We start from the raw sequence: 10,617 nt of genomic DNA, 5'->3' as shown, positions 1-10,617 counted from the left end.
CAGCAGGTTGTTAAGGGCAACCACCCACCCATTGTTTTAGCTCTCTCTCTCGGGTCATTCTGCTTCAGGTAGCAAGTGAAGTCATGCTTAGCAAATGGGCAGTACCGGCAGTGCCGTAACTAAGTCAGTAAATAAATCAGGAGCTATTAATCCATCTGTTCTGCCTTATTCTGCTTCACATTGTACCATTCTTGACAGCAGCACTCTGGACAAATTGATTTCTCTCTCATATGAACCAGGTCAATTTTTCCCACTCTTCAAATACAGTCTTGTTGCAAAACAAAAACCACCGGGGCTCGTTGACATCTGCAACTGTTTGACCTATTCGGTGTCATTGCTGATTGAAAAATAAATCCTTACCAATGATGCTGATAGATTTCCTGAGTCATAGGATGTCCGCACCTTCCACTTCAGGATAATATGGCAGTTTCTTCTGCAACTGGCTAAGCCTGGTAAAATTCCACCAGCATATGGATACTTCTTACACAGAAGGGTGTTTGTTGCATTACACTACTGATACTTGGAAATACATTTTACATTTACATTATTACAGAATGTGCCCCCCAGTATGTACCTTTTGAAAGAATGTATTGATAGACTCACTTCCATGGTCCCTGGTTGTCTGTAGACCAGTGGGTTACACACATGTTCCACCTCTGAGTGTAGCAGCGTTGTGTGGGTGAAAAGCCCAGCTAGGATTGCATCCCCAGCCTGAAGCTGTAGCCAGGACCAGTTCTAGCTAGGAAACATTGCGGTAATATAGTCACTTTAGGCTGGTGATTGAGAAACACGAACTTCCTCCACACCATTATCCCAACCCATCAACTACAAGAGAGCCTAGCAAGAGCCACAAGACAGAAGAAGGTTGGGCTCTGACAAGCCATATCAAAAGTTTCCCAACCAGTTTGGTGGGGAATCTAAAACAGAAGTGTATTTTTATTGTGTTAAATTTTTTGCCAAATGATGTTACCCTGAGATAGGAGTTAACATAGCCCAAATGAATGCAGAGAAAATAGCCAATAAAATATGCTTTAATGTGTATGTCTTAGGGTTTCTATGGCTGTTGTGTAGAGACACCGTGACCCTTGCAACTCTTATATAGGAAAACATTTAAATGGGGCTGGTTTACAGTTCAAAGGTTTAGCCCATTATTGACACAGCAGGAAGAATGGAAACAAGCAGGCAGACAGGGTGTGTTGCAGTAAATCTCCAACCAAATATGCCCCGGCAATGAAAACATGACACAGTTAATATGAATACATGCTGCGTGCCTAGATTGGGCAGATCTACTGCTACCCTACCATCTTCTCCATCTATGAGACCCCTTAGAACTTGCAGTTTCTCCAGGCCATGTGCTTCTGCTCTGCTTTTCTTCTTCTTCCTCCTCCTCCGCATCCTCTCCCTCTTCCATTTTCTTCTTCTCTCTCCCAACCTTCCTCTCCACCTTCCCTTTTATCTGCCCAATCATCAGCTCTCCTTTATTGTACAAATTAAGGTGGGAAGCAGGTTTACAGGAACTCACCTGAGTGCTGACTCATTGTTCACAGCCACTCACAGGAGAACGGAATTAACATCAACTATAATTAGCCCCAGGGCTATCCACAACAAGGGTGCTGGAGAGGTAGCTGAGAGTACCACATCCCGATCCAAAAGCAGCCAGAAAATACAGTCACACAGGATCCAAAGTCATGTGTCATCAAAAGTCAGCATCTTGGGCTACAAGTATAACTCAATAGAACACTTACCTCGAGTATATGTGGTCCTAGGCCCAATCCCCAGTACTTCACAAACAAGCAAACAAAATATAGCACCTTTGGATTTACCTTTTTTTTTTAACATTTAAAATTTTTTTTTTCTTTTTAAGATTTTATTTATTTATTTTATATACATGATGAGTACACTGTAGCGGTCTTCAGACACACCAGAAGAGGGCATCAGATCCCATTACAGATGGCTGTGAGCCACCATGTGGTTGCTGGGAATTGAACTCATGACTTCTGAAAGACCAGTCAGTGCTCTTAACCGACGGCTGAGCCATTTCTCCTTGATTTACTTTTTAAAGATTTACTTAATTCTCTCTCCCTCCTCCTCCCTCCCTCCTTCCTTCTCCCCTGTGTGTGTATGTGTGTGTGCATTAGTGGGTAGGAGTGTGTGTGTGTGTGTGTGTGTGTGTGTGTGTGTGTTTTCATACCACATGTGTGCAGGTTCCCTTTGAGGCCAGAGGAGAGTGTGAAATCTTCTGGAACTTGAGTTTCAAGAAGTTAGAGGTTGTGCAGCTGCCCAGTGTGAATGCTGGGAAAGAAAGCTATGCTCCTCTGGGAGGAAATAAAGTACTCTTAACTACTGCGACATCTCTCTAGCTCCTACTTTTTTTTTTTTTTGAAATAACTAAAGATATTTAATCTAGAGAAAAAATGACTTGGGACACACATGATAGCTACTGTGAAGTACTGAAAGGGCAGCCACAGGGGAGGGTGACTATGTTCTAACACCCAGTAGTAAAATTAAGAGAGGTATACTCTGACTTGATATAAAGGAAGATCTTATTTTTCTTTTTTTACTTTTTGGTTTTATGAGATAGCCCAGACTGAATGCAAACTTGTGATCCTCCTGCCTCGGTCTCCTAAGTGCTGGGATTACAGGTATGCACCACTATACTCAGCTTCAAAAAATTTAAAAACACTATCTAGGAGTGTTCAAGTAGTGTCATATGTCAGTGATTGGGAATATTTCATAAGCAGGAACAAGTAAGAGCTAGCTGCTGTCCTACTGCAGGGTGCTTATGTTGTTCCTCAGTTAAAGTTAAGTTATGAGCAGCTTCAGTCCAATAAATTACTGTCCCCACCATTGGGCCTGTGTGTTGGTTATTCTAATGAGGAAGATTGGAAGGCAATAACATCAAATTCTCGAAATAGACAGGAGCCTTCATGAAGATATCCTTTCCGACTGTCCAAACACCCACTCACAAGTGCTCTCAAAAACACCCAGTACCTTTACTTAGCTTTACCTCCTTCACAATATGCTCAATATGAGCAATTTGACTCCCAAGCCTAGGTTTGGCCTGAGTGTTTCTTGTGAGCCATGGTTTTAGGCATAGGAATTGTTGTGGAGGGGAAGCCCCCCTACCTGCAGGGAGCTGTGACCATAGAAGTCTGTGGAAGGAGAGGGATTTAAGGAGTTTGGGGAATGTAGGCCTAAAGATTTAGGCCTGGCACCATCACTGTCCAGGAAGGGCCCAGGTCCTATGCTCTATGCATGGGTGCCATTTGTTCTTGGCAGACTTCAATCCAAGAGTTCTGTGTGGACCAGACTAGGGATTGGGGAGAAGGCAATGGCTGCTTGGAGAGAAACCAGGCCCTTCAGTTGGAAAGGATGGTTGGAACATAGCATTGAAGTTGGCTCGGCTTTCAAGCTGTACACGGTGGGCCAGCGGGGAGGTGAGTCCACGAACAAAATGGATCCGAACCAACCCTGACTGCCCCCCAGATACCAGCCATCCATAGGAGTCCAGGTTTGGGCTGAAGCGTACCTTGTGAATAGCTTCAAGTTCCAGCCTGTCAAGGCAAAGCTGAGAATGTCCCTCTTTTTCCTGCATGCGAAGCATTGGTTCTCTACGAAGCAGATTGTGGAAGGAACTCAGATCTGTATCTTGAAAGAGCAAGTAGTGATGGTTGATGGTTTCAGTGTAGGTTCTCGCTTTGGGAGGATTGGGGGTCTCAGAGGAAGTCGAGGAGTAGTCTTGGTCTTCCGGGATGTCCTGGTATGGTATCAGATCTGCTTTATATATTGGAAATCGTCTTTCTGCAGGTTTCTTGACATTGATTGGATTTGATGCCATATCAGGTAAAATAGCTGCAATGAGCTCCCCAGATATATCTCCTGCAGCTACTGTCCCAAGCCAGTCTGAACCTGAAAGACTCCAGACAGTGCCTTTTCGCGGAGCAGTAAAGTAGGCCTTAAAACCAAGGTAACCGGCATCAATGTAATGAATTCCACAGAGCCCGTAAGAGGCATAACAGTTGTCTTGAGCCACTGTGACACCATTATAGGGGAGCAGCCAGGAAAGCTCTGTACTCAAGAAGCGCTTGATACAGTTTATTGGTTCATAAGGTTGTCGAAGATCCCAGAATTTGATTTTCCGGTCACTCCCCGCAGACACCAAGAAATGACTGTTAGCTTTGCACCACTGAATTGTATGGACAGCCTGGTCATGGGCTAGGAAACACTGAAAGGGATAGAGCTTTAAGGAGCCATCAGAGAGCCGTATCCTTTGGAGGGGTGAGTTAGTGGGAAGATTCCAGAAAACGACCATGCCATTATAGTATCCAGCAGCCAGGTGGTGATGAGGCCTGGTAGGCATCCAAGCCAGGCGAAGGCACTGACCGCACTCAGAGGGGTCTGAAGCTTGCACAGACCCTACCTGAAGAGTTGCCAAACACTGGACCTTGTAGATGGCAGGCTTCATAGCATCTGGAGGCTGCTGTGCCAGGAGGGCCTCAGGATGCGGCAGGCTGAACAGCAGTACCTTCCCATCTGAGCAGGCCAGAGCCAAGAGACCCAGGCGAGGCAGGAGAGGAGCCTTCCGAAGGGTTTCTGGATGTTCCCATGCCCCACTGGGGCAGAACTTGAGGTCCCACTGTATAAGCCACTGTCACAAGCAATCCCATAGACAAAGTGGGCCCTGTTGCCAGGACAGCTTTCTTGCTGCAATGTCCCAAGACCCCAGAGCTGCAGCAGCCCAGGGCCTGAATGAAGCTGGCTCAGTGGGTGTGTCTCATTCATGTCAGGGCTGGAGAAAAGGGCCACATACTGTGAAGCTGCTGACCCTTCAGGCACTGGGCACCAGTCCAGAGCCCAGAGTGGTCCCCCTGTGAAGAAGGACACATCCCAGCGCTCTGGATGTGCTGTGATCGAGCTAAATCTGTTTATTCGGTAGATTGTGCCATCCTCAGGAATCCCTTCCCTTTGTACAGAAAACAGGGGAGACTTCTCCTCCTGGGGCAAGTAGGGAGCCGCTTCAAGTTCAGATAACAACTGCCACTTCCAGGCTACTGGAATCCACTCAGCAAACTCCCAAAATGAATGGTGCTGTTCTCGGAGGTCCTTAGTGAGGTGGAGGCACTTCCAAACAGGAGCCATGATGTAATTGGGTAAGCCATTGGGAGCCATGCCCCGGCAATGTGGTTTCTGTTTCCCTGCAGCAGGTCCTCGTGGGGTGCTTCGGGGTGCAACAGGCTCCGGATCAGACGAGTTTTCACTTGGGGCCTCACTTTCTTCTTCATCTTCACCCTCGACCCATCCCGAGCGCTTCCGTCTTCTTCACCCTGAGAGGATGCTTGCCGGGTCTTCTTCGGCTTCGTGGGGCTGCTCACCTTGGGACTCTTAGGACCAGACAGTGGCGGTGCAGGCAGGGCTGTGGAGAGCTCTTCAGCTAGTTCCTGAAGGTATAGAAGTGCCACTTGGGCAGCCCTTCGGCGGGGTCGTTCCCCAGAAGGGGTCTCAAAGTCCTCGGGGGGCCTCTTTGGATGTGGAGACTCTGGCTGATCTAGGCCTTTGGACAACTTCAATAGTAGCAGGTCTCCCTTGGACTTTTGACTTCGTTTCTTAGGCATGGGGGTGGACAGAAGGTTGGACTGATCTAAGAAACCAGGAACCAGAGGGGTAGATGGAGGTTTACGTTGCTGAGGCCTTTTAGCGCCTCTTGCTGTCCTACCACCTCTCCTCCCGGAAGGCTTTGAGGCCCTAGTGTTTGAGACCTTTGACATCTCTGAAGAAATATCTTGCTGTTCCAACCTGTTGAGGCTTTCCTGATCTGGAGGAAGCCTCCTCTTGTCAGAAGAATCCTCAAATCCAGGCAAAGGAGGAGGTAGTGACATCTCAATGGAAGCCTCCACACCGGACATTTCTGAGGAGGCCTTGACATCCTGGCTTAGTTCTTCTTGTCCAGGAGAGTCTACCACAATCATGCTCCCCACAGGGTCGGCCTCCCCCAGGGCAACATAGCCGACCCCGCAGGTATCCATCAGCACCCCCCAAAATGGCTGCCCTCCTGTGGGGTTGAAGTCGGCATCTCTGTCTTGTCCAAAAGACGGCAAACTTGCCGCGGGATAAAAGGACCAGTATAAGGAAACATAACTGGCCCTTGGCTGCGCCAATGGGGTTGCAGCGCGCGGGGCACAACCCCCGGGGTTAGAGCCACTTGGAGGAAAAGGCTGAGACACAGTAAGAGGGAATGAGCACAAGAGGACTGACTGCAATCAGACAGAGACACCACCACCTGCCATTCCCCAATCCTGGCCGTGGGGGCAGCTTTCGAGCCCCAGGCGAGCCCTGATTTCCCTAAGCCTTAACACCAGGTTCACCCAAGTCCGAAGGCCCAACGTAACGAGTTCAACGTAAGCAGTGCAGAAGCCTGGGTCCAGTTTACCGCGCTACATACACCGAATTGGGGAAGAGGTAAGACCGGCTGGCAGAGATGGGGGATGCTCAGTGGCCCCAGTGGGGACGGAGGAGAGAGCTCGACGGTTCTCGGGAGAAGCGCAAAGGCTAGGAGGCGCGCTGTCTTGCGCGGGAGTAAGAGAGGAATCGGGAATCGGTTCCCATTCCCTTAGCGCCACGGCAAAAGAATGGGAGGAGTAATTCTGGGTCCCCCGCACACCCCGTTGCGGTACCTAGCTCCTACTTTTAATCTTTCTAAAACATATAAGACTTTGGGGCCACAAGCACAGTCCCAATATTCAAGACAATCCTGAGTCACTTAACAAAATGGCATGTTCTGAGAAACATGCTGCGAACATCACAAATCTAGGTGGTCAGGATCGGTCATCTAATGTGGCCTCCCGGTGTGACCATGAGTCATACTAAACTAAGACGTCTAGGGATGTTGCTAGTATAATACGGCATACTGTTTAGTAATACTTTCTTTTTGAGATAGGATGGTATATAGCGTAGACTGGCCTAGAACCTGAATTGCCCCTACTTCTGCCTCCTAACGCACTGGGATCGGGGATTTAGCATGCCTCGCCATCCCTGCTCTTGTGCAGTTCTTTCCCAGAGCCTTGTACATGACAGAGAAGCATGGTCACCAGAGCCATATCCAGACGCTATTGTGCTCATTCATTTGTTAGGTTGGTTATTAATCTTAAGTATATGTGGATGCCTGGATATATGTATATGCACTAGCTCTCTGCAGGTGCCCACAGAGGCCAGAAAGGGCAACAAATCCCCTGGAACTGGAATGACAGACAGTTGTGAGCCCCAAACCTGGATGCTGGAAACCAAAACCCTGAGCTTCTGCAAGAGCAGCAAGCACTCTTAGCTACCAAGCCATCTCTCCAACCCTCTCTCTAGGATAGTTTTTAAAATTAGCAGTGCAGTTGAAAATAATGACTTAAAAGTATAGCACAGGGTCTGGGGAGATGTCTCAGTCAGGGAAGGCCCTTCACATAAGCATGAGGACCTGAGTTCAAATCCCCAGCACACACATCCAGATGGGGAGTGGTGGCTTCCATCTGTGATGATAGAGCTGGAAAGGGTAAGGTGGGCAAAGCCTCAGAGCGCACTGACCAGGCAGTCTGCACAATCAGTGGCCTCTATAATTAGTGAGAGACTTTGTCTCAAAAAATGTAGAGTAATAGAGAAAGAAGCTTGGCATTGCCCTCTGGCCTCCACAAGCCCACATCCTTGTACACATATGCCCACGGACACACAAACACACATGCATTCATTATGCACATGCACACATAAATACCCCCCCACACACACACACACACACACACACACACACACAAAGCAAACAGCACAGTAAAGGATGAACCAACAGCATTGTCAATTACTTATTATCATAATCAAGCATTATGTGATGTACATAACTGTGTGTGCTATGGTTTTGTTTTGTTTTTTTTTTTAATGACTGGCAGCACAGTAGGGCTTTTACACCAGCAGCATCACAAACACGACTATCACACTCAGCGCTAGAAATTTTCCAGTGCTAATATAATCCTATGGGACCGCTCTCTCACGTGTGGCATTTACGAAACATCGTCATGCCGTGCTAACTCAACTCAGACAAGAGAGAAGCCTAAGCAAAACGGGGCTGAAACAGAGGAGTCGTGTTGTATGTAGTTAACCATCTAGCTTGGCAGTTTGTTTTCCGGGTTAAGCTATTTATCTCAAGTACCTCTTTGTGTCCTTCCTACCCATTGGTCGGGGGAGGTTGCAAGTGCGTTCAAGTGTGCACACCCTTGGTTTTTTGACGAAAGGTCTTGTTATATTGTCTAGGCTATCTTTAAACTCAAGTTTCTTTTGCAGTTGTTCTTAACTAACCTTTGAAGACAGTTCTGGCTTGAGAAACAAGGTAATAGGACACAATTGATGATTCTCCAACAGTCCTCCAGCACTTACTGCTTCTGAACTCGATGCCATCACAGGAGTACAAACAGAAAGCTCCAGGCTCCAAAGCACTCGCATATGCAGAGCAGCCACCCAGAAGAGCGCTTCCAAGCCTTTGTCAGTGCTGGCTCTTCCATAATAGCCTTTGTGGCAGGAACCAGCAAATCAATAGCCAGAAAGAAGAATGTCAATTACTTGAGCATGGTTGTCACTAGTCACTCTCCCCTCCCCTATCACAGAGCTCTGAATGAGAATGGGAAGCTCAGAGTAATTATACAAGAGGCCAGAACTAAACCTCAGCTGTGGGCAAGTTGTAGTTAGACTTAAATAGCAATAGTGCCTTCCATGATTTAGAAACATGATGGACTCTATATGACCAAAGCAACTTGGGGAGGAAAGGGCTTATTTGACTTACACTTTCATATCACAGTTTATCATCAAAGGAAGTCAGGACAAGAATTCAAACAGGGCTGGAACCTGGAGGCAGGAACTAATGCAGAGGCCGTGGAGAGGTGCTGCTTACTGGCTTGCTTCCCTAGTCTTGCTCAGCCTGCTTTATGACAGAACCCAGGACCACCAGGCCAGGGATACCACCAACCATAATGAGCTGGGCTCTCCCCCATCAATCACTAATTAAGAAAATGCCCATTCTCTGCCATAAATCCGCCATCATGGACATGAGTCGTGTGCAGCCCATCAAGCTGGCTAGGGTAACCAAAGTACTGGGCAGGATTGGTTTGCAGGGACAGTGCATGCAGATGAGAGTGGAATTCATGGGTGACACCAGCTGCTCTATCATCCGAAACATCAAAGGCCCTGTTCGAGAGGGTGATGTGCTCACCCTATTGGAGTCAGAAAGAGAAGCTCACAGGTTGTGTTGACCTTGCTGCTGGGTCCTGGATATCCACTACTTAGCCTACGGAATGACCTGCAACTGTTAAATAAAACATTTGTATTAAGTCTTGAAAAGGAAAAGGAAAAGCCCTCCAGGCTTGCCTAAAGCCTGATTCTAGGAAGGCATTTTCTCCAGTGATGGTCCCTCCTGTCCGATGACTCTAGCTTGTGCCATGTTGGTATAAAACTAGCTAGTTAGTACAGGGATCAAGGGTTAGCATCTCTCCTGCACACAGCGTGATCTTGCAGTTTCGTTTCCATCACACACAAAAGCAGACTTAAGCAGAATGACCCGTCCGGGAGACTGAAATGGAATGTAGCAACTGCTTCATCATCCTAAATTACACAAAGGTATTCTTGGGTTCACTGAGATCCTCTAGCATTAGAGCGATATGGCCTCCAGTGACAGCAGTATCTGTTTCAGCAGCGCCACCGTGTGGTAGAATCAGAAATGACACCCCAAACTCAAAAGCATCTTGCTTTAGCTTGCCCTGATGGCAGTTGGTAACCTCTGTGAATATGGAGTATCTTTCAGGAGAAAGAGCCATGGAGTTGTCACAGAAAGGGGGACAGCAAAAGAGGGAAGGGATGGTTCTCACTACCAATGGTATCAGATCATGGAATGAGTTAAGTTAAATATTGAACGTGTATCTCAAGCTACTGAATAATCAAGACAGCCTTTTGTACCCTCCACAATATAGTGGCATGATGGGCTCTACATCTCTCATTTCATTTACTCCTAGCAACAAAGTCTATATGGCGTGTATTTACCTTCATTATGGGACCAAGCTGAAGATCAAAAGTTCAGCAACGTGCTCAAAGAAACACTGGCCAATGACATTCTCTGTTCCAGGTAGACATGGAACAGTAGAGAGAGCTAAGAAATTCCACAGTCAAGACTGAGAACCTAGTAAGTGGAAACTCTAGTTTCTAGCAACTGCAGCCTAAATATCACAAAATTCCTACTTGAATCTGGGCATGGTGGTGCATGCCTTTATCCCAGGACTTGGGAGGCAGAGGCAGGCAATCATTGTGAGTTTATGAGCAGGCCAGGCTACGTAGTGAGTTCGAGGATAGCCAGAGTTACACAGAGAATATGCTTCAGTAATAATAATAATAATAGTAATAAATGCTTCAAATGCCTGTTCATTTTCTCCACTAATTTCTCAGCAGGTCTGCTAAAAAGACCAAAGTATATCAATAAATACCATTATTCTTACTATTAAATGCTTTTCTAATTTCCTGAGTACAATGGCAAACTTGACTTAATTTGTCTTTGCAAATCAAGATACAACTTTATAAAACCCAGTTGTTAGATGAAGTGGCCCGTCT

At 46.9% G+C, this 10,617-nt stretch overlaps 2 pseudogenes; one reads left to right on the top strand and one right to left on the bottom strand.

Annotated features, from left to right (window-relative positions):
* Positions 1-2,558: 2,558 nt before the first annotated feature.
* Positions 2,559-6,183, bottom strand: LOC147002956 (general transcription factor 3C polypeptide 2 pseudogene; annotated as a pseudogene).
* Positions 6,184-8,850: 2,667 nt separating this feature from the next.
* Positions 8,851-9,272, top strand: LOC110297966 (small ribosomal subunit protein eS28 pseudogene; annotated as a pseudogene).
* The last annotated feature ends 1,345 nt before the right edge of the window (positions 9,273-10,617 follow it).

This window comes from Mus caroli, unplaced genomic scaffold (genome assembly GCF_978045245.1).
Source record: "Mus caroli unplaced genomic scaffold, Mus_caroli_1 scaffold_8, whole genome shotgun sequence".
Classification (NCBI taxonomy): domain Eukaryota; kingdom Metazoa; phylum Chordata; class Mammalia; order Rodentia; family Muridae; genus Mus; species Mus caroli.
Note: the sequence above shows the minus strand (reverse complement) of the source record. Positions and strands in the feature narration are given on the sequence as shown.